The following is a 22,793-nucleotide window of genomic DNA, read 5'->3' as shown; positions in this document are numbered from 1 at the left end:
TTTAAAATACAAAATGGATGGAAAACTATATTATATTTATTACATCATTGTTAGAATATTAAAAGTCGGGAAAGAGTTCTGTGACCAAATAAAGAAACAAGGCTGAAACATGAGTTTCCTTATAAATCATAGAATTTCAGAGTGATTTGGGGGGCTCTTTTAAGTAGGGTGGGTGGGGTGGGGGCATTGATGGTCCTGCCATCACCCTCGCACCCGAGCTTTTCATTACATTCGAGGTCCCTCGCTCTTTCTAATCAAAGAGATGCTCTGGGTGTAATTAATGTCCGGTAATTGTGGCTCCTGGAGCCATAAAATAAAAAGCCCCACAGGCAGCTTGTAATTTCTTGTAAGTTCAGGCTCTTAAGCAGCTTCATGTAATCGAGGATCAAGGCTGCTTGGGTGCTTTGGAATGAGTGGGTGACACCCCCACAGCTCCCCTCATTGAACCCCAGCAGGGCAAGAATTGCATATTTTACCTTCACCGGCGAATTATGGAGGTTTGAAGGAAAATCCAGTCTTCCCTTTAATAGTTTAAGTGGCAGTTAGGTGCTCTCTCTGTGAATTCTGATGTCATCACTCACCTGTAATACGTCTTTACAGTAGAGTAGCTATGTAATCTTATAGCGGTGTCACAGCTAGACTGTAATAAGAGGGTCCCCAGCAGCTTGTACTGTAATAATTGCAGTCTCCATGATTTACAGACATCTCACGTGTAATAAGACTTTACAGTAGAGTAGCTATGCCATCTTACTTCTGATGAGTAGTGGTGTGACAGCGAGACTGTAATAAGAGGGTCCCCAGAAGTTTGTACTGTTGTGATTGCAGGGTCCGTGTCTTACAAGTATCTCACCTGTACTAAGTCTTTACAAGAGAGTAGCTATGTAATCTTGTATCAGATGAGTAGTGGTGTCCCAACTAGATTGTAACACGAGGGTCCCCAGAAGCATGCGCTGTGGTGACTGCAGGCTCCGTGTCTTACAGGCATCTCACCTGTAATAAGTCTTTACAGTAAAGTAGCTATGTAATATTACAGCAGATGAGTAGTGGTGTCACAGCTAGACTGTAATACGAGGGTCCACAGAAGCTTGTGCTTTGGTGGTTGCAAGCTCCGTGTCTTACAAGCATCTCACTTGTAATACATCTTTACAGTAGAGTAGCCATGCAATGTTACATCAGATGAGTAGTGGTGTCACAGCTAAACTGTAATAGAAGGATTCCCATAAGCTTGTGCTGTGGTGAATGCAGGTTTTGTGTCTTACAAGCATCTCACCTGTAATAAATCTTTATAGTAAAGTAGCTATGTAATCATACATCAGATGAGTAGTGGTGTCCCAACTAGACTGTTATACGAGGGTCCCCAGAAGCTTGTGCTATGGCGGTTGCAGGTTCCGTGTCTTACAGGCATCTCACTTGTAATAAGTCTTTACATTAGAGTGGTTATGTAATCTTACTTCAGATGAGTAGTGGTGCCACAGCTAGACTTTAATAAGAGCATCCCCATCAGCTTCCACTGTGTTGATTGCAGGCTCCGTGTCTTACAGGCATCTCACTTGTAATAAGTCTTTACATTAGGGTAGTTATGTAATCTTACTTCAGATGAGTAGTGGTGTAGCACAGCTAGACTGTAATACGAGAAGCCTCAGAAGCTTCTCCTGTGGTGACTGCAGGCTCCCCTCCTTACAAGCATCCATCTATCTGTTCTGCGCTTCTCTGCAGTGTTTTTTGGGAGGCAGACATATGCTTTTCTGCGGTACACTTGCAGCCGCCCGCTGCGCCCATGATCCGCGCATCCCTGCCAGATGCGCGCACCCGCCGCCCCCGGCCCTGAGGCACGTGCAGGCCTCGCATTCAATCAGACGTCCTCGCCTCGTTATCAGATCTGGATACAGCTCATCAAAGCGGCATTAATCAAGGCGCTGCTCCCGCCTGCTGAATGACTTACGATGCGAGGGAAATAATCCGCGACGCTGGAGCCGCTGAAGCGAGGGCGGGGAGCTCCGATCTATGCCCTGGGGCGCTGTGCAGCATGAACAGAGGGGGCCAGCAGACACCCCCATAAATACTGGGGTGCTGACAGGCGCGTGCTGTCTCGGTGCGGTGCCTTCCAGGCTCACGAGGGCCAATCAGGGATGGCTCTGTAATGTATTCCAGTCGTTTTCATTGCATGCAAATAAACTCATCTGCATAGGCTTAAAATGTGGCATAGACCAGCCCTCCTGGACCAGCGTTGGACACCTCATCTCTCTCCAACTGCTACCTTCCGCCCAGAGGTAAAGCCCTAAATAAAAGAAGTGGGGGGACTAACCAAGTTAGGCAGTATGCAAGTAACATCATGGCAGGGCATCGCATGTGGCATCACAGGAAGTGACATCACGACCTATGCCCTCACAGGAAGTGACATCAGACCCCACACACATGTTTAGCAGGTCTATCACGAGTACAGTAGAGCGCATTATAATATTTACCGAAAGAGAGTTTGCCTCAGGTTTGTGCCAAAAAAAGTGAGGCAGTCCCGATGGAAAATGTGGGTCTTAACTTATATATTTATCTTTTAAAACACTGCAGCAAAGAAAACGTGGCAGTAAATCTGTTCTGCTTAGTTGGTTGCAAAGCCTGTAGTTTACAATATCTTATGGGGTTAAGGCACCTGCTGCAGAGATCTTTGTACGACCAGTAAATCTCAGGGAGTAGTGGTGTGATAACTCCGGAGGTTCACGCATTTGCTGGGGAGATCTGTGTTTTGTCTAGTCTAGAGCAGTGGTTCTTAACCTGTAGTCCAGGGACCACTGGGGACCGCAAATCCTACGCTGGGGGTCTGTGACAATTTTTTTATTTTTTTCATTTAACAGAGTTTTAAATAGCACAAACTTGACCCGAATCGGGTATAAGAGCTCTTTACATAGCACCAGTTTCGTTACATGAGGGCACACATTAATTTTTTTGTTTGGCACGGGGAGATTAAGTGATTTGCCCAGAACCACAGGATGTTCAGCGTCATTACCGAGAATCAAACCCGGTTCCCCAGATGCGAAGTTGACCGCCCTAGCCGTTAGGCCAACTCCTCTCCCCAAAAAATGAAATAATGATTAACAAAGTATATACCTAGGCCTTGTGAATTTAACTCGTTAACCGCGCCCGTTTTTTCACGGCAGTGTGGCCGTTTCAAAGAACGGGCGGGGCTGCGTCAGCCGTTGAACGTGCGCAGCACCAGCCAGGTAGTGCTCCGAACGTTCAACGGCCGACGGCAGCACTAAACGGGTTAAACAACACAATAAGATGTTGCTTTCCCTTATTGCCTGGTGTTTACATAACAATTATCAATTCAGAAACTTTATTCGGTTTTACACAAACCATAATAGTACATATACATATACATTTCAGAAAAAGAATAATTAAACATACATTCATTCTGAACATATATCAGATAAAGTGCCGAAGTGAGAAAGTGCAATTTCAGCAGTACAACGGGAGAGAAAGTGACTAGTGCATTCAACTCAAAAGAGCCATTACATATCCAAACAATTTCTTAGTCTAACAGTCAGTTTTAAAAATTCAATAATATGGAGAATACTGTCATTGTGCAAAAGCTGTAAGTACATTAGGGCCGGTCTAATTTGTGTAAAATTAAGTTTTTTTAAAAGAGTGACCAGATAGCGCCTGCGTGGGTATTCATAAAATCTACATAAAAAGATAAAATGCAGCATATCCTGTAGAGACTCTCCGTCGCAGCCACAGGGTGCTGCCAGTTTATTAAAATCATCAATTTTGGGTCTGATCAACAGATGATGAAAAAGATTTAACCTAAACCTTGTTAACAGGAACTTTTTATGGGAGGTCAATGTGCCCAACAGATATGGCTCTGCAGTATCACTAGTTTTTAACATAACAAAATTTCTCACACTTCGCTTCTGGAGTTCAACATCTTCCCTATAATAATGATAATTGATACATAACAATTATTTTCTGTTTGGTAAAGATACTTACAGACAAATGCGAGTAGCAATGGGGGCCTGTTTCTCTCCTAGCTATGCGTGTTTGCACGTAGGCTATTGGGAGGAACAGGTCTTCATAAAAGATCACCAGGATCCCTTTGCCCATAATGTGGTTAATTGGTTACGCTATATCGATTATGTTTTTATTGTATGGAATGGTACCATTGGGAGCGCTAGGTATTTTGTTGAGACAATCAATGTTAATTCTATGAATCTGAACTTTACATCTCAGATAAGTAATTCTAACATCCAATTCTTAGATGTAAGTGTCTATGTTAATCAAGGAAAACTGGAAACTACTTTTTATAGAAAACCGCCAGCAGGAAATGCAACGTTACATGCGAGCAGTGCGCATCCAAAGCACCTTATCAGTAGTATCCCATACAGCGAAATCTTAAGATTCAAACGTACATGTATCTCAACGCAAGATTTTGAGAGTTGCAAACAAGAAGCCCTCATAAGATTAACAAGTATTTGCAATGCAATCAGTCTCGCCTTTGGGACCTTATCTGTATTTAGCTATGCAGCACATTAGCCTGGGTGCTGAAACATATACTGTTCTTTAACATGGAGGAAAAGTGAGCACCAAACTGCGTGACACACCAGGTATGGGAACACATGGAGAGAAGTATTGCCATTCAGCGGGACATGGTATAGGCCAAAGCTCTGTTTTTAATATAAAATCAGGACCTTCTGTGGTCATATCACTGAAAATACAAGCTTTAAAAAAATTATTATTGTCTACGGGTGCTCGTGGAAGACAATTTCTATGGACTGGAATCTAGAGCATACTAAAGGGATTCTAGTATTTTACTGACCTCTGCTGGTCGTTTTCTTTCAAGAAAGTTAAATAGAGGAAGTGACCAGAAAAAAATGGCCCTAAGCGGAAGCAGGCAAGTGCTAGGGCTGATCTCCAGAGCTCACAAAGTGCATAAACATAAGTATATACTAAAGAATATACAAGAGGTCTCGAATGTTCAAACTAAAAAAGAGAGGCTACAGTGAAAGGATACTGACTGAGGCAGTAGATAAAGCTGAGAAACGACCTATAAAATCACTGCTATCACAAATAAAAGAGAAGGTTGAAAACCCTGCTGGTGAAGAAACACCAAATCTAATAACAATATACAGTCTACAAGAAATGAAAATTAGAGCTATAATAAAGAAAAATTGGCCAATTGTCCTTCCTGACAATATCCTTGGGACTAGACTTCCCACCAACCCCAATATCACATTCAGAAAAGCACACTCCATGGGGTCAAAATTAGTTAAGAACAGTCCGGAGCTAGGCACTATCGACACTTGGTTAAAACCCATGAGGTTCTGTGATTCTCGAACCGGACTCCATTTTGTTTGAGTTGTTCGTGACGCCATTTTGTGTTGCCCTCACATAGGCCTATGGAGGTAACCGAACGAACAAAGTTGCATGGGTTTCGTTGTTCATGTACGTATTAACAAGGCCTTTTCTGACTTGTGAGTGAACTGCAGGACGCTGACCCCGTCACCTGAAACTGACCTTTTGCGAAGCCAATTTCCCTGGCTGATCATTGTCTGAGATTGCCAATCAATGTTCAGGATATCGTTAACTTTAGTGTTCTTGTACATATCTTATCTTATTCAGCATCTGAACTATTTCCTTTTCTTATGTCTTTTCATTACATGGGTAGTGCTTTCAATTATGGGTTTGTCCGGCTTGTGGAAATTGAATTTGGAACATTCCTAATAATTAACTTGTGGGTTGGTACAATGTAAAGTAAGCTTTTTATGATGTGATAATCTGTGGGAAGATGTATTTCATTCGTCAGTATTTGTCGCAGTGGGTGTGCATTTGTAATGAGCAAAATATGTATAAAAAGAGATGTCTTGCTCTACGAAAATTGAGCAGTTTCCTGAGTTGTACACCGTGTTGTATTGCTGGGATTACTGTTACTAGCTGCAGCTAATAAATTTGATCTCTTACGCCATCCAGAAGTATTCCGTGTTTCTGTATACCAAGACAGGAGAACCCGAAGACTTTGGGCGTGCCCCTGGCGCCGCTGGGTTCTAAAACCCGGTTCTTCAGTTGGCGCCCAACGGCGGGGCGACTTCAGCGGTACCGGTCCAAGCCCGAGGATCGTGAGGAGCCACATGAGGAAATTCTGGAGAAAGGCCGCCACTTCATCGACCCCTGCATGTCGACGCGGACCGAAGGTTTTTTTCTGCGAGGCTTCCCGCTTTCCGACGGCTACGAAGGACTGCTGCCCTGACTGTCGCCCTGTCTTGGACCCTTGATTGATGCTTTGTAGAGCGAGACGATAGACGGTCTTCTGGTGGCGTGACAGATATTTTGGTGAAGTATAAGTGGGTCACTCCCACGACTTTGTTTTGTTTCTTGGTTTTGATTCGGTTGTTGCAATAATCGAAGCAGAGGGGCTCGTATATTTACGAGTGTATCGATAGTTGATAACCCCTTGAAGTTTGAAGCTAGATTAGTGAGCTATAAAATGCCTGGTTTTAGCAAAATTAGGAAATGGTTTAGTTGTGGTTGCAACAGGGATTCCCGATTGGAGGATTCGTGTCCGATACCTCCGGTTGGAACTCCGACTTATGAGCTCTATTCAAAACACGGAGTGGGTCCTATTACTTATAACGAAGTATGGGTTCGCTATACAAAGAAAGATGGTGTTTTACGATGGCCCCAACATGGTAGTTTCGAATTAAATATTTTAGATAATCTGGAAGTTGCGCTATTTAGGAAGAAAGCCCGGCCGGCAATGTTTGACTCTTTCCGCCTTTGGCGTAAGGAAGCCAAACAGCGAGAAATTAAGCAAGCAAAGAGAGATAGTAAAGATAAGAACATGTCAGTACTACAAGCTGCTAGGCAGTTTAAGGAAGATGGAGAAGAGTGTGCGAGTGAAGTTTCAGATAGACAACGTTGCATGGCCATCGATAAATGTTATCCGGCCTTGCCGCCTTGTCCTCCAAAAGTGACTGAAGACCCTGGAAAAGATCCTTTGATAGCTCATTTACTGAGATTGCCACCCCCTTATGTGCAGGGTGCTACTGCACCTCCATTTTCCCCGGTTGTTGCCCCCTTTGTTGTTCAGCCCCCTGCTGTTGTTCAGCCACCCGTCGCTTCACAGATGATTCTTCCTCCTACGGTGCAGCCCCCTCTAGGGCCGCCAACTTTGTTATCAGCTTTGCCTCAAACTCCTTTGCCTTCCATTCCTGTATCTCCGACTCCTGCTACTTTTGTCCCTACACCTCTTTTGCCTCAAAATATTCGTTCTCCTGTCTTTATGTCCACTTCTTCTCCTTCTGCTCGAAAACGAAGGACTGAGACTGTTGCTAATCTTTTGTCTCCACTCTTTGGGTCACTGAATATGACCCCTGTTTCGGAACGAAAGCAGAGTTGTAGTCAGCTTCCTAGTCCCGAGGAGCGGACAGTGTTGGATCGATTGGCTCGTAGATGGGTTTTAAATGCTTCTAGATATGATCTGCAAGCGGTTATGGATGTTTTCTTTCAATGGGATCCGCCTAAGCAAAGGTATGTTTTTGACGTAATGTGTACTTTTCTTCATCAGGAATGGGAAGATAATGAGTTGGGTCCGATTCCGCAGGAAGTGCTTGATGTTCAGTCAGAGTTTGCTAAAGGGACGATAGTGGAGTCTGATGTTACAGATGCCGTAGAGATGATACTTGTTTTCAGGTCTAGGCTTCCGCCTCAGACATTGCACGAACCTGATTCCTCTGTTAGGAGGAAAGTGAGGCAATATCCTATGAGAGAGGTTCCCCCTGTATGGAGAGAGGCAGTTGCTGCTAATGTTAATCAGGGTATTCAGGCCGAAACGGCTCATTTTCAGCGAGTATGGGTACATGTTCCTTGGAAGAGAGCAAAGGTCTTGGCTCTTAAGCAGACCTTGCCTGACCCCTGTAAGAATCCTGCTGGTTATTACAAGGAGTTGTCTCAGACAGTTGATGCGTGTATTATGAATTTAGCTGACATAGATATGTTGATGGGTAATGTAGTTCCTCAACCTTTGTGGGCGAAGATTCGTCATGAGAATCATGCGCAAGAATTAGGAGATATGTGGGCTAATATTGTTGCTGCAGATGGTCGGCAAGTAGGAGGTGCCAAACCTGAGCCCTTAGTTGCAGAATTACCTGGTAGGATTATTAATTTGATGAAAACGATGATGCCTCCTTTGCGAGTGAATTGGGACAAGTTAGCAGCATGCAAACAAAAGAAAGACGAGAGTGTGTCTGATTTCTTCACGAGGTTTGAAGAAACGTTTATCGATCATAGTGGTCAGGACATGAGCACTGAAGGTGGTCAAAGGTTATTCGTAGACAAATTTGTCTTTAATTTGCTTCCCGAACTTTCTAATAAGTTAAAGGACTCTGAGAGTTCATGGGCTGTTTCTTCGTCAGCCCAGATATTGGCTACTGCACAATATTATGAGAATGGGGATAAAGATGAGAAGGATAAAGTAGAGAAGAAGACTAAAGAATTAAAGACGAAAGTTCTTTTGCAGCAAGCTTATCCGCCCCGTACGAATCAGCCTCAGTTTCAGCAACCCCCACAGTTTCAGAGATTATTACAGAAACCTGAGTTTTTCGCTCCGCGATTGCCGCTAGGACCTAATCAGTGTGCTTATTGCAGAGAAGGTCACTTCAAGCATAGTTGTCCGATTTTGTTACAGCGTGCGAATAGTGTATCTGGTCAGAGAGGTCGTGGTGGTTTCCAACAAGTTCCTAGGGGTAGGGGACGTAGTGTGTTTCCCCGGAATGAGCATTCCTTTCCTCCTCAGAATTCTACGAATTGTTTTGACGGACAGAATGTTCCGATTGTTCAGTCTGCACAGTACTACGTTGATGAATATTATGACGAGAGTGAGAGTGCTGGTTATAATGATAGTTAGGACAGCCCTGGGCAAAGAGAGGGAGTAGTGTTAGTTCCAGTAGACCAGAGTGGACCATATGTTGAAGTGATTACATTAGGTGTGGCAGAACCTTTTCTTTTGGATACTGGTGCGACGAAGAGTTCTATTATGCACTCTTAACTTCCTGGTGCACCTTTGTCTGGTTTGACCAATGTTTCAGTAGGATTTTCTGGCGCCCCAGTTCGTAATCCGGTTTCTAATCCTTTGCCCCTTTCTGTTGGTCCTTGTGAATTGGAAGCTCCTCTTTTTCTAACGACTGGTTGTGGTGAGAATCTGTTGGGTTTGGACTTGCTGAAAAGACTGCATGCGACATTACATTGTTCTCCTTCGGGAGTACATCTTACGATGGGTAAGAAAGTGATTTCCCCGATGTATTTGTCTAAAGATTGTCTTCCACTGGAATTGCGTTCTCTTCCTGATACACTTTGGGCTACAGGTCCCAATGATGATGGTCTCTTGCAGATTCCACCATATGTTGTTACCCTTAAGTCGAATGCTAGGCTACCTCGTATTCCGCAATATAAAATCTCTAGTGATGGCGAGAGAGCTCTTTTGGCGATTACCTATGATTTGGTTGAGAAGGGTGTGGTTGAAGAAACGAGAGGTAATGTGTGTAACAGTCCTGTTTTGCCTGTCCTTAAGCGTACTGATGCTTCTCAGCCACCTGTGTATCGGTTTGTGATTGATCTTCGAGAAGTGAATAAGATTGTGGTGCCACAGTTTCCTGTTGTCCCGGATATCACTGCTTTGTTGACTCTGATTCCTGCTTCAGCTGCTTGGTTTTCAGTTATCGATCTGAAGAATGCTTTCTTTAGCATTCTGATCGCTGAGGAAAGTAGAGATATTTTCGGCTTCTCTTTAGGAGGTCGAAGCTTCCAGTTTAAGAGAGCTCCTCAAGGTTATTGTGAAAGTCCCTCCATCTATAGTCAGGCGTTGAAAACTCAGCTTGATAGTTTTGTGTTGCCTTCTGGTGCTACTCTTATCCAGTATGTTGATGATCTGCTGGTCGCCGCTGATGACAAAGAGATTTGTAAAGAAGCTACTCTTTCCTTGTTGCGACATTTGTCTGACCTTCATCATAAAGTGTCACCTTCAAAGTTACAGTTTTGCCGACAAGAAGTAACCTATTTAGGTCATCTCTTGTCGAAGGAGGGAAGACGATTGACCCCAGAATGAATTCAAGCGATTGGCCAAATGACTGTACCATCCACACAGAGAAAAGTGCGTGCTTTCTTAGGTATCACCTCGTATTGTAGGCAGTGGATCCCCAATTTTTCCTTGCTAGCAAAACCTCTGTTGGCATTGACTCTTAAAGATACTCCGCATCCTCTACCTTGGTCTGACGAATGTCAGAAAAGTTTTTCTGAATTACGTGATGCATTGTGTTCTGCTCCGGTGTTGGGTACCCCGGACTACAGTAAACCTTTTACACTGTATGTACACAAGAGAGAAGGTTGTGCATTGTCAGTGTTGACGCAACAATTTGGAGACAAGCAACGCCCATGTGCGTATTTTTCAGCGATGTTAGATCCGGTAGCTAGAGCATTGCCGAGTTGCCTGAGAGCTGCAGCGGCTGTTTCTATTTGACAGTCTGCTGGTTTGGTATTGGATAATACATTGATTGTGATGGTCCCACATGCAGTGGATACTCTATTGAATAGGACGAAGACTCAGCACCTTACTAGTGCACGTTTGTCAGGTTATAAGTTGACGCTTTTGGCTAGCCATGTGCACATTAAAAGGTGCAATGTGTTGAATCCAGCTACGTTGTTATCGATTTCTGTAGAGACAGATGTTCAGGAACAGCATGATTGTGTTCTCCGGACAGAGGAGGAAACAAAGGCTAGAGTTGATTTAAAAGATACTCCTCTTTCGAATGTTGATGGTACCCTATGGGTAGATGGTTCATGTTTTAAGCTTTCGAATGGAGAGACGACTGCAGCATATGCCGTCACAACTTTACATACAGTTGTTGAAACAGCACGTATAGCACAGAATTCAGCGCAAGCAGCAGAGTTAATAGCATTGACTAGAGCGTGTGTGTTGTCAGAAGGAAAGCGAGTGAATGTTTATACTGACAGCCAGTATGCGTTTGGTGTGGCCCATAGTTTCGGCCGTTTGTGGAGAGAGAGAGAATTTCTTACTTCTCATGGTACGAAAATTCAGCATGGACAATTAGTGAATGAACTTCTTGAATCACTTACTCTGCCAAAGCAGATTGCAATTGTGAAGTGTAGTGCGCATAAGAAGGTTGTGGATGATGTGGGTCGAGGGAATGCATTTGCAGATGAAGTTGCGAAAGAAACGGCGAAAGACATGACGAGTCGAATGTATGTTGCGGGCCCTGCTAATTGGGTTATGGCTGGTGGAATGTGTGAAGACACAATAGAAAGTGTGAAGTTGATTCAGGCTGAAGCTACGGAGAAAGAAGTGAGTGTGTGGAGAGAAAGTACGGGTATGTTGGATTCGACAGGTTGTTGGGTTGAGTTGTCGGAGCACCAGCGATGGTTGTTGCCTGATGCGTATGTGCTCCCAGTGGTTACTATGGCTCATGGAATGGCTCACATTAGTTTGAAAGGGATATGCAAGTTGTTGGCTCCAGTATGGCAGAATGCTGGAATTCCTAAATGTGCTGAGAATGTGGTGAAGCATTGTATGATTTGCTTGATGCATAATCCTGGCAAGGGAACTCCAACTCCAGCTGGTCATTTTGCTCCTCCAACGTATTCGTTTGAAGTGATACAGCTAGATTATATTCACATGGATAGATGCAACAATTTGAAGTATGTCCTTGTGGTTGTTTGTGCCTTTTCCAGATGGATAGAGGCCTACCCCCTAAAGGATAATACTGCCTTGTCTACAGCCAAGGTTTTGCTTAAAGAGTACTTCCCTAGGTATGGTTTGCCGAGAATTGTATGGAGCGACAATGGGAGTGAATTTGTGGGCCAGATCATGAAGAAAGTGTGTGCGGGTTTGGGTATCAATCAGAAATTTCATGCTGCGAATCACCCCCAGTCCTCTGGACTTGTTGAATGCTATAATGGCACTCTGAAGTTGAAATTGGCTAAGATACAAGCGAGCTCTGGTCTTACATGGCCATATGCTTTGCCATTGGCCCTTTTGTCAACGAGGACGACAGTACATTCTCGTGTGGGACTTAGCCCATATCAAATTGTGTTTGGTCGTCCGGCCAATGTTTGGGGTGTCCCTAGGCCTAAAAAGTACAGCGATATCGAGTACCCTATGTTGGTGGATTACTTACATGACTTGACTGCTAAATTACGTGTTCTCCACCAACAGGTCTATGACAGTTTACCGACAGCAACTGCAGCTCCAGGGCACACAATTCAACCTGGAGAGTACGTCCTTACGAAGAATTTTCAACGAACTAAGAACTTGGAGCCAAGGTGGACTGGACCGTATTTAGTTCTATTGTCAACTCGGACTGCAGTTAGGGTAGCTGGTAAAAAGAACTGGGTGCATGCCACCCATTGTAAGAAGGTTCCGTTGCCCTTACCGCATGACAAGTGGGTAAGGGGAGGTATAGCAGATTCTGAATGTGAAAGAATTCCTAGATTCGTACCTTTTAGTGATGCACATTTGGAATGGACTCAGTCAGAACGTGCGGACGATGATATTCTCCAAGCTTCTGTGCATCCACACCTAAGACTTGACACAACGGATCCGGAAACACTTTTTCAAGAGCAAACTGTGCCTGGCAAAGAGCGCTACAACCTAAGGCCGAGAAAGGACAAATAAATGGACAAATAAAATTTGAATTTTTGTTGTGAGTTACACCTTTTTCAGACAAGAGACTATTTTTCTTTTTCTTTTTCGAGCCACCATCCAGACTCAGCTGCAGGGTCGCGGTACAGCCTTAAGGGATGAGCCGCGAATTGATGAAAGGTCTGTGGTTCATGGTCGTTAGTACGATCTTGACGCACACTTAAGCGAAGATGGTAATAGCCGTGAGCAGCACGTTAGAGGATGGAGTCTTTTGTATCTGAGAAAAGTGTTGAGAGAATTGATTTTAAAATGAAAATGTGTATATTGGTTTGCAGCAAATGTTTTTTAATATTGGGTTTCTTGATGCTTTTGAATATTACATTGGCTTGTGTGGGTTGGATTGTCTATGTTACACAACAGACGCTTGTACTTACGTCCCAACCTACTCTTCCTTTTCCTACTGTTCCTTCGTATGAGTTTCATACTTTGCCTGAACATGAGCAGACACAAAGATCAGAATTTGTTAACAATTCATTTATACAGTTGTTGCATCAGCATCAGCTAGTAGTAAATACAACGAACTGCTGGGTATGTGGTCTAATGCCGCATACGACAGATAAGGGAATGCCATATTTGGTTTTGCCTTTTTCGCCTAATGGGTCAGTATGGGCACTCCAAGCAATGTTTATTTATGCGAATGAAGCATCTCCTTTACGTTCCGTCAAAGATAATGCGAGTAATAATGCCTTGATACAGGGAATAGTAGATATGATCAGAGATATCGATGCGTATAATGCTATCCCTAAGGATGAAGTACGAGCATATACTGGTTGGAACAAGACTGGATATAGCATTAGTCTGACAGAGAAGGAGAGACGAAAAAGGTCTCCGCCTATTTTTATTGTACACCACCGAGGTCACCTTTGTCTGCAAGGTAATGGTCAGAATCCGAGAGCTCAGCTTGGTAAGAGTGTGTGTTTTTCGAACCAGGATGCCCTCCATTTTACATTCTTTTGTGGCCTGTATACCATAGAGAGGGCAAAATATTTATTACCTGTCCTGAAGGCTGCTGGTTTTATTCAAGTAAGGCCAGCGCTAATTTTCCTTCAATCATTACCGGACACTCATACGATTTTTAGTGTTGCATGCTTTCTAACAGCTGCCTTCAGATTAAGGAATAAAAAAAATTCCCGGAATGTTTTACTTTAATTCTATTTTAAATGTGGTTCTATCTGTAATCAATTTTAAACCTTTGTAAATATTATGAAATAATGAGATTGATAATTTATTGTCATAACTGGAAATCAAATTCACTAATGCTTTTAAAAATTGTTATGTATTATATCTTGCCTTTTATGATTTTAACAAAAATCGAATAAAGTGTATTTTGACTTGAGTGTGTGTGTTCACACCTATGTCTATGCATCCCAGAGTTCTCCACCGTTCGTGCCAGCTAAAGGCACATATTTTGTTTGTCACAATAGAGCCTATACATGGTTGCCACCTGATTTTTCAGGTACATGTTATGTGGCGTTTTTGCTTCCCCCTACATACACTGCTGTTTTCAATTACCATAAGACAAGATATGGTAGAGGTGTCATCGATGCGAAAGATACTGTTGCACAAGAAGCTGGAGACTTCTTCAAGGGTTTCGTGCCCTTTTGGGGTCCTATGGCCAATAGTAGGAATATTCGACAGCTTACGGGAGTGGTTGAGGCCACTATAAATGAAACTGCAGGTGATCTTAGCAATATTACAGCTGAGATATCATATTAGCAGATAGAGGTGGGGTATGTAAATTGATCGGTCTAGTTGCTGTGTTTTCATACCAGATAATGCCCCGACAGTGTACCAAGCCATCATGAAGTTATATAAGTCCGCGGAGTCTATACATGTAGACGAAGGGAACTGGTCATTGACTGGATGGATTTGGGGACTGTTGTCTAAATGGGGATGGAAGATTCTGATGTTCTTTGGTATGGCTTTAGCTATCCTTTTCTCGTGTTGTTTATGCATCCAGTGTGGTCCCGCCATTTGTAGTCTTTGTGCTACAATCTGTGTGAGAAGACCTGTCCCGAGAGAAGTGAAGGATAATAAGATGATGCTACAGCAACACCTTGATGAACTGATGAGAATAGATATAGACCTGGATTCAGATTGACATGAGTTTAGGTTATTGCCTACATAATGGCAAAAGGAGTGTCTGAGGTTCTGTGATTCTCGAACCGGACTCCATTTTGTTTGAGTTGTTCGTGACGCCATTTTGTGTTGCCCTCACGTAGGCCTATGGAGGTAACCGAACGAACAAAGTTGCATGGGTTTCGTTGTTCATGTACGTATTAACTAGGCCTTTTCTGACTTGTGAGTGAACTGCAGGACGCTGACCCCGTCACCTGAAACTGACCTTTTGCTAAGCCAATTTCCCTGGCTGATCGTTGTCTGAGATTGCCAATCAATGTTCAGGATATCGTTACCTTTAGTGTTCTTGTACATATCTTATCTTATTCAGCATCTGAACTATTTCCTTTTCTTATGTCTTTTCATTACATGGGTAGTGCTTTCAATTATGGGTTTGTCCGGCTTGTGGAAATTGAATTTGGGACATTCCTAATAATTAACCTGTGGGTTGGTACAATGTAAAGTGAGCTTTTTATAATGTGATAATGTGTGGGAAAATGTATTTCATTCGTCAGTATTTGTCGCAGTGGGTGTGCATTTGTAATGAGCAAAATATGTATAAAAAGAGATGTCTTGCTCTATGAAAATTGAGCAGTTTCCTGAGTTGTACACCGTGTTGTATTGCTGGGATTACTATTACTAGCTGCAGCTAATAAATTTGATCTTTGACGCCATCCAGAAGTATTCCGTGTCTCTGTATACCAAGACAGGAGAACCCGAAGACTTTGGGCGTGCCCCTGGCGCCGCTGGGTTCTAAAACCTGGTTCTTCACCCAGGCAAGGCTTTTAAAGATGCTCATTGTGTCGAGCTTGCAAGTTTGGAGTCAACATGAAAGGCTATACCGATCCATTTGGTCAGGATGAGATTGTCATAAGGGGTAATTATAACTGCAGGACAGATCACGCAGAGTATGTTCTGACATGCACATGTGGGCTTAGATATGTGGGAAGTACTAAGCTGCAGGTGCATGTCAGAATATTGCAGCACTTAAGGGCAATCGTGAACAGCGATTTATCCTATCCGGTAGCTCGACATTTTAAGGATGTACATAACAAAGATCTCAAGTGCCTAACATATTATGTAATTGATGCGATTACAATCCTCTGTAGAGGGGGGAACAGGGAACGATTGTTAAGGCAGCTTGAAACCAGATTCATCTTAGAACTCGATAGCAAAACACCAATTGGACTGAATAACACTGAGGACATGCACACCTTTCTATAGATTAATCTTTTATACATTAATTGAGGATGTTTTACAGATTTCACAAGTTTAGCTTAAAGTTTTGTAGTCTTGGGGAGGTGAAGCGCCAGAAGAATGACGCATTTTACTAGTTGCAAATGGCCCATCAGGCCATTTGCGACTGGTAAAATGCATTTTCAAATGTACCAACCGTATTTTGCGAGTAGGTAACCTAGTGCTGACTCGCAAAAAAGGTTTGCTAGTAGCTCTTACAAAGGGGTGTGCCAAGCGTGTCTCTTCCAAAAAGCAAGTTGCACTGGTATGTAGAAATGCTTTGTGACTGGGAACGTGGTTGCAAAACATTCGCAGTTTACCACCAATTTTCAAATTGGTGGTGAGCCATTAGCAAACGGGAGGGGGTCCCAAGGGACGCCAATGTTTTTTAGTAGAAGGCAGTGGTCCCACGGACCACTTCCCACTCCGTAAAAATAAAAATAAAACTTTTCATTTTTTATTTTTCAAATGCATCTTGTTTTCCTTTAAGGAAAACAGGCTGAATAAAAAAAATCTTTATTAAAAAGCAGTCACAGATATGGATGTATGCTGATCCCACCAGGCCACCATCTCTGTGAGTGCTGGCCATTCAAAATGGGTAACAAATTGAGACCTGCTTCAGAAATATTAATGAGGCAGGTCACTAGCTGCCCATTTGGAGTTCACAAACAGTGTCTCAGACACATCAAATTTTGCGAGTCCCTAAAAAGGCAATTTGTGAGTTGGCAAACATGATGGGCATCAATCACAAATAGAGGGAGGAGGATAGTCGGTCCATTCAGTTCCCCTGATCAGATCCACAATTAATCAAATAAAGATTTGGAATGGACACTAGTATCTACAGAACCATTGGTTCGAAATTGACAACCCTCATAGGCAACCTGATTTTGCGATGCGGTATATCTGTTTTTCCGCCCCATCAGGTGTCATGGCATATTCATAGGGTAGTCAAAAAGTGTGGTATGCCTGCCTCACCCGAGGCTACCTCTGGTCCAAATAGAAGTGTCCAGAAATAATGGGGAGGGTGTAGAAAATATAAAAGCAGTGAATCTCCAAAAATATTTTAATGGAAAGGGAGATAACACTGTTGGTTAAAAATAGGGCGATATAATTGTAATCGAGTAACTAGATTACCATATATCTATATATATATGGATACGTCGTCAACATGTTTCAGCTCTCTGGGCCCAGCCGGGTCTGTAGAGCTTTCGTCAGGACAATAGAACAAACATAAAACATACATAAGGTACTCACACTATTAGTGTAGCTTCCTTTCGCTATTTATAGCGTTTCTTTTTTTGCCACCTGAAATATAGGAGCAGAGACATATACATTCCCAAGCATTGTGGTCTTGTAAATATGGTAATTAGGCATCGTGATTCAGAGAACCACACACACACAAACTAGAATTACTAGTGCATTTATGCGCCTCACTTATAAACACATAAACGTTTTTTAGCGAGAAGAAGTAGTGTGGAGAACAAATGTAAATATATTACAGGAGACATGTTATACACAACTGCTTGGTGCTGCGTGCAGTGATTTCATGCATAGGTCGGGTGACTCATGTCTATGGCCAAGAGGCTGAAGACACAGTATACTGCTAGTCATGTGTGGATCGTTCATATTTGTATTATCTATCAGCAATTGCAATGAGGGCGTCTTAGCGCGCTGCTTTTAAATCACATTCTGGTGCAAGAAAACATCGCGCACACTGTTTATTTTAGACAAAAGTCCGCGTTCATTTCTTCATGCGCCAAAAGACATCGCGCGCACTGTTTTAAACATAACGGTCATTTATTTACTTTGTTCGCAATGACTCATACCTTTATGGCTGTTATTTCATGCTTCAACAAGGGTGCAGGAGTAGCTTTGCGGGGTCTCTACTGGAGAGATAGTATTGGGAATTAGGAGGTCGTAAGGACCAGACTTACCCGCGTTTCTCCGTCTCTTCTTGTTTTTGCTCATTCTTACCCTCGTGGACCGCGTTATGGGCCCTGTGCTGACTCTGCCCTTGGTTGCAGGCGGGGCACTGTGGCTGGGTTTTTTCATCAGTGTGGCAATGACACAAAGATAGGACTCAAAGATAGGGCTATACACTCCATTCAATATGGCCCCTCGTGTGTTTTTTTCAATAAAGTTTAACATCAGTACTCTACAGTATTGTGAGAGTTATTGGTGCACTCGAGGGATTGATTTACAAATAGATCCCGATGTCAGAACTCAATTAATTCAAAATTAATTTGCATTATCCTCCCAGTTAGATGTACATATCTAGGGATGTAGAGGGTTGATTTTGTTCACATTGGCATTATAATGGAGTTTAATTGAACTGACTCCATGGAATATTATCGTTCATTCCAGAGATATGGGTGCCAAGGCGGTCCACCCATCTCTGCTCTTTTTCAAAGAAAATTCGTTCTGCGTTGTGATTTTTGTCTTGCAGTGTCTCTAGGACTGTCCAGATTAAATCATCACAGGTGTGGCCAGCTTCCACAAAATGTGTACATAATTTTGTGTTATTTTTCTTCAGGCGTACATTACTCCGGTGTTCCCCGAATCGCAACTTCACTCTTCTACACGTCATGCCTATATATTGGCGTTTGCACGGGCATGTAATCATGTAGATAAGGTGAGAGGAGTTGCAGTTCGTGTGGTTTCTCTGGGTCCATGTTAGGGTGCTCGTAAGTTGTAAAGTTTTTGTTGGCCTGGTGAACTTGCACACACCACAAGTGCCGCATGGGTAATGACCCGAGACAGGTTGCATTCTGGCATCTCTTGTAATTGTGAGGACTGGTTTTGTTTTAGGTCGTGTATGGACCAGGACATCCTTAATGTTCTTGGTTCTACGGTTCGCAAAACGTGGTTTTGGCCAGTCAAATTGTCCAGAGTTAATTATTTGCCAGTTCTTTCTGATTAGCTTTTGTACCCCATAGGTGGAGGGACAGAAAGTAGTGACACATGTTACCAGATCCTTTACTGGTTCCTTCACATTTGTCTGCAAGAGGCATTCCCGTGGCTGATGTTTCGCCCTTTTCATGCACTTATTAATCACCGCTGGTGTATAGTCCCTTTGTTGCAATTTTTGACTTAGTTCCATCGCCTGTTTCTTGTAGTCGCTGTCTTTGCTACAGTTTCTCTTGTGCCGTAAAACCTGACTGAAGGGGAGGTTATCCCGCAATGGTCGCGGATGGTAACTGTAGTATGACAGCAGGCTATTCTTTGCTGTAGGCTTCGTAAAAGTCTTGGTTTCGAGTTTCCCGTTCTCATGGAAGATTGTTAGATCTAAAAAGGCTATGCTTTCCTTATTTTCAGTAAAGGTAAAGTTAAGCCATTGGTCTCTCGCATTTAGCCATTCGATGAATTTATGCAGATCTTCTTTTGTGTCCCATATTAAAAGCACATCATCGATGTATCGTTTCCAGTAGAGAATACTGGAAACGAAAGGGTTGCTTGTGTTTAGTACCTTATTTTCTTCCAATTGGCTCACATATAGACCCGCCACCGAAGGAGCACAGGCGCTCCCCATGGAGGTCCCATGGCTTTGAAGGAAGAGTTGTCCGTCATACTCAAAATAGTTTTCTTTTAAAACCAGACGACAGCATTCCATAATAAAATGGCGTGGGGTTCTGTATGGCCAGTCTTGATTGAACAGAAGGTCTTCAAGCATTTGTAGCGTGTCTTCCTGAGGCAGGCTTGTATACAATGCCTCGACATCGAGGCCCACCAATGTCATTGTATTCGGGTTGTAATTGAAATCTGTGATTTGTGTCAAAAGGTCTCTAGTATCTTTTAGATAAGTAGGGGTTCGTTGCACCATTTTTTTGAAGTACTCATCTACAAATTTTGATAAGGGCTCTAACAGGGAACCAATGCCCGAAACTATGGGACGTCCTGGTGGCGGCGACCTGTTCTTGTGAGTTTTCGGCAGAGAGTAAAAGAACGGCGTTTTGGGGCTCTTAGGTGTTAGGAACTCAGCTTCTTTTTTGGATATCCAGTCGCTCACCTCTGCTTCATGGACCATGATGGCGATTGTATTCGTCAGTCTGTCTGTAGGGTCTTCCTCAATCTTCTTATAGAAAGTTTCGTTGGAGAGGAGGGATAGGCATTGCTGGTTATATCCTTCTTTTGACAGGATCACTATCCCTCCCCCCTTGTCTGCTGGTTTTATAACGATTTCGTTATTCTCCTGTAGGTCCTTCAGGGCTAGGCGTTCCTTTTTGTTGAGATTTTGGAATGTCTTTTTTGGTCCTAAGTTGTCGATGCCTTTCATGAGGGCCTGTTCGAAAGTTTGTATTTCGATAGGTACTGCAGATGATGGAGGGCAGAACTTCGATTTTCTCCTCAGATTGGTATCACCTTCATTGGTTTGACCGTCTGAATTGGCGAAGAAAGCTTTTAATTTCAAGGTTCGGCAAAATTCCGAGATCTCACATTTCAGTTTGAATCGGTCTGTGGGGGGTGTCGGCACAAAGCCGAGTCCCTTATTCAGGACATTCAATTGGTCGTCCGTTAAGTTGATGTTTGACAGATTCACAACTAATGAATCTAGCTGCTTGGACCTGGGGCTGACGACATACTCCGGGTCTGTACATTCGGCTGGCCTTGCCATGTCAGATTTTTCTTTTTCCCTCGCGATTGATTTTGACCTCTTCCTAAAAAAGGTTGCTGTGGTTGATTTATGGCATTAGATAGAGGATGATTCTCTAATTGTTGCTGGGGGTGTACATTTGAATTATACGGGTTCATCCACCCGGTGAAGGGGGGCATGAATGGTGGGAAAAATGGCATTTGGTGTCCGTGGAAGAGAGGAGGTCGTTGCCACCTATTGCCTCTTCTCGCACGATTTGCTCTAAAGTTGTTGCGACCCCTTCTTGGTGTAGTGTCATCTGAACTTGCATCAGAGCCTGCAGATGAGTTCCATCCTGTAGAGCCATTGTCTGAGCCATTATCTGTTGGGACGTATTCCTTCTTTGTATAAGGGTGCATGCTTTCCTGGCTGAATTTTTTGACATCTTTAGCTAGTTTCTGGAGCTTGTTTTGCATTAGATACTCATGGGTGTCATCCATTTCTTTCGTTATTTCTTCCAGGCGTTTCTTGTATATTAATGGATTGATGTTTTTCTTCATTTCATTTTCGCACTCTCTAATTTCTATCAGAAGTGCTTCTGAAAGTCGTTTTGCCGTCTTCACTATAAGTACCAGGTAGTCAAGGGTACACTTCCATGAGATGGAAGACCAGTCGCATCTAAAAGCCAGGTCATGGAGAAAGATTCTCGGGGCATTAGTGACCCACAGTCCTTTCGGCGCCGTTTTTGATCTTAAGTACTCGGACCGAGTACTTAAGATACTAGAGACCTTTTGACACAAATCACAGATTTCAATTACAACCCGAATACAATGACATTGGTGGGCCTCGATGTCGAGGCATTGTATACAAGCCTGCCTCAGGAAGACACGCTACAAATGCTTGAAGACCTTCTGTTCAATCAAGACTGGCCATACAGAACCCCACGCCATTTTATTATGGAATGCTGTCGTCTGGTTTTAAAAGAAAACTATTTTGAGTATGACGGACAACTCTTCCTTCAAAGCCATGGGACCTCCATGGGGAGCGCCTGTGCTCCTTCGGTGGCGGGTCTATATGTGAGCCAATTGGAAGAAAATAAGGTACTAAACACAAGCAACCCTTTCGTTTCCAGTATTCTCTACTGGAAACGATACATCGATGATGTGCTTTTAATATGGGACACAAAAGAAGATCTGCATAAATTCATCGAATGGCTAAATGCGAGAGACCAATGGCTTAACTTTACCTTTACTGAAAATAAGGAAAGCATAGCCTTTTTAGATCTAACAATCTTCCATGAGAACGGGAAACTCGAAACCAAGACTTTTACGAAGCCTACAGCAAAGAATAGCCTGCTGTCATACTACAGTTACCATCCGCGACCATTGCGGGATAACCTCCCCTTCAGTCAGGTTTTACGGCACAAGAGAAACTGTAGCAAAGACAGCGACTACAAGAAACAGGCGATGGAACTAAGTCAAAAATTGCAACAAAGGGACTATACACCAGCGGTGATTAATAAGTGCATGAAAAGGGCGAAACATCAGCCACGGGAATGCCTCTTGCAGACAAATGTGAAGGAACCAGTAAAGGATCTGGTAACATGTGTCACTACTTTCTGTCCCTCCACCTATGGGGTACAAAAGCTAATCAGAAAGAACTGGCAAATAATTAACTCTGGACAATTTGACTGGCCAAAACCACGTTTTGCGAACCGTAGAACCAAGAACATTAAGGATGTCCTGGTCCATACACGACCTAAAACAAAACCAGTCCTCACAATTACAAGAGATGCCAGAATGCAACCTGTCTCGGGTCATTACCCATGCGGCACTTGTGGTGTGTGCAAGTTCACCAGGCCAACAAAAACTTTACAACTTACGAGCACCCTAACATGGACCCAGAGAAACCACACGAACTGCAACTCCTCTCACCTTATCTACATGATTACATGCCCGTGCAAACGCCAATATATAGGCATGACGTGTAGAAGAGTGAAGTTGCGAATCGGGGAACACCGGAGTAATGTACGCCTGAAGAAAAATAACACAAAATTATGTACACATTTTGTGGAAGCTGGCCACACCTGTGATGATTTAATCTGGACAGTCCTAGAGACACTGCAAGACAAAAATCACAACGCAGAACGAATTCTCTTTGAAAAAGAGC

Source organism: Lissotriton helveticus, chromosome 8, assembly GCF_964261635.1.
Source record: "Lissotriton helveticus chromosome 8, aLisHel1.1, whole genome shotgun sequence".
Lineage (NCBI taxonomy): Eukaryota > Metazoa > Chordata > Amphibia > Caudata > Salamandridae > Lissotriton > Lissotriton helveticus.
The sequence above is the reverse complement of the archived record's forward strand: the minus strand, read 5'-3'. Positions refer to the sequence as shown.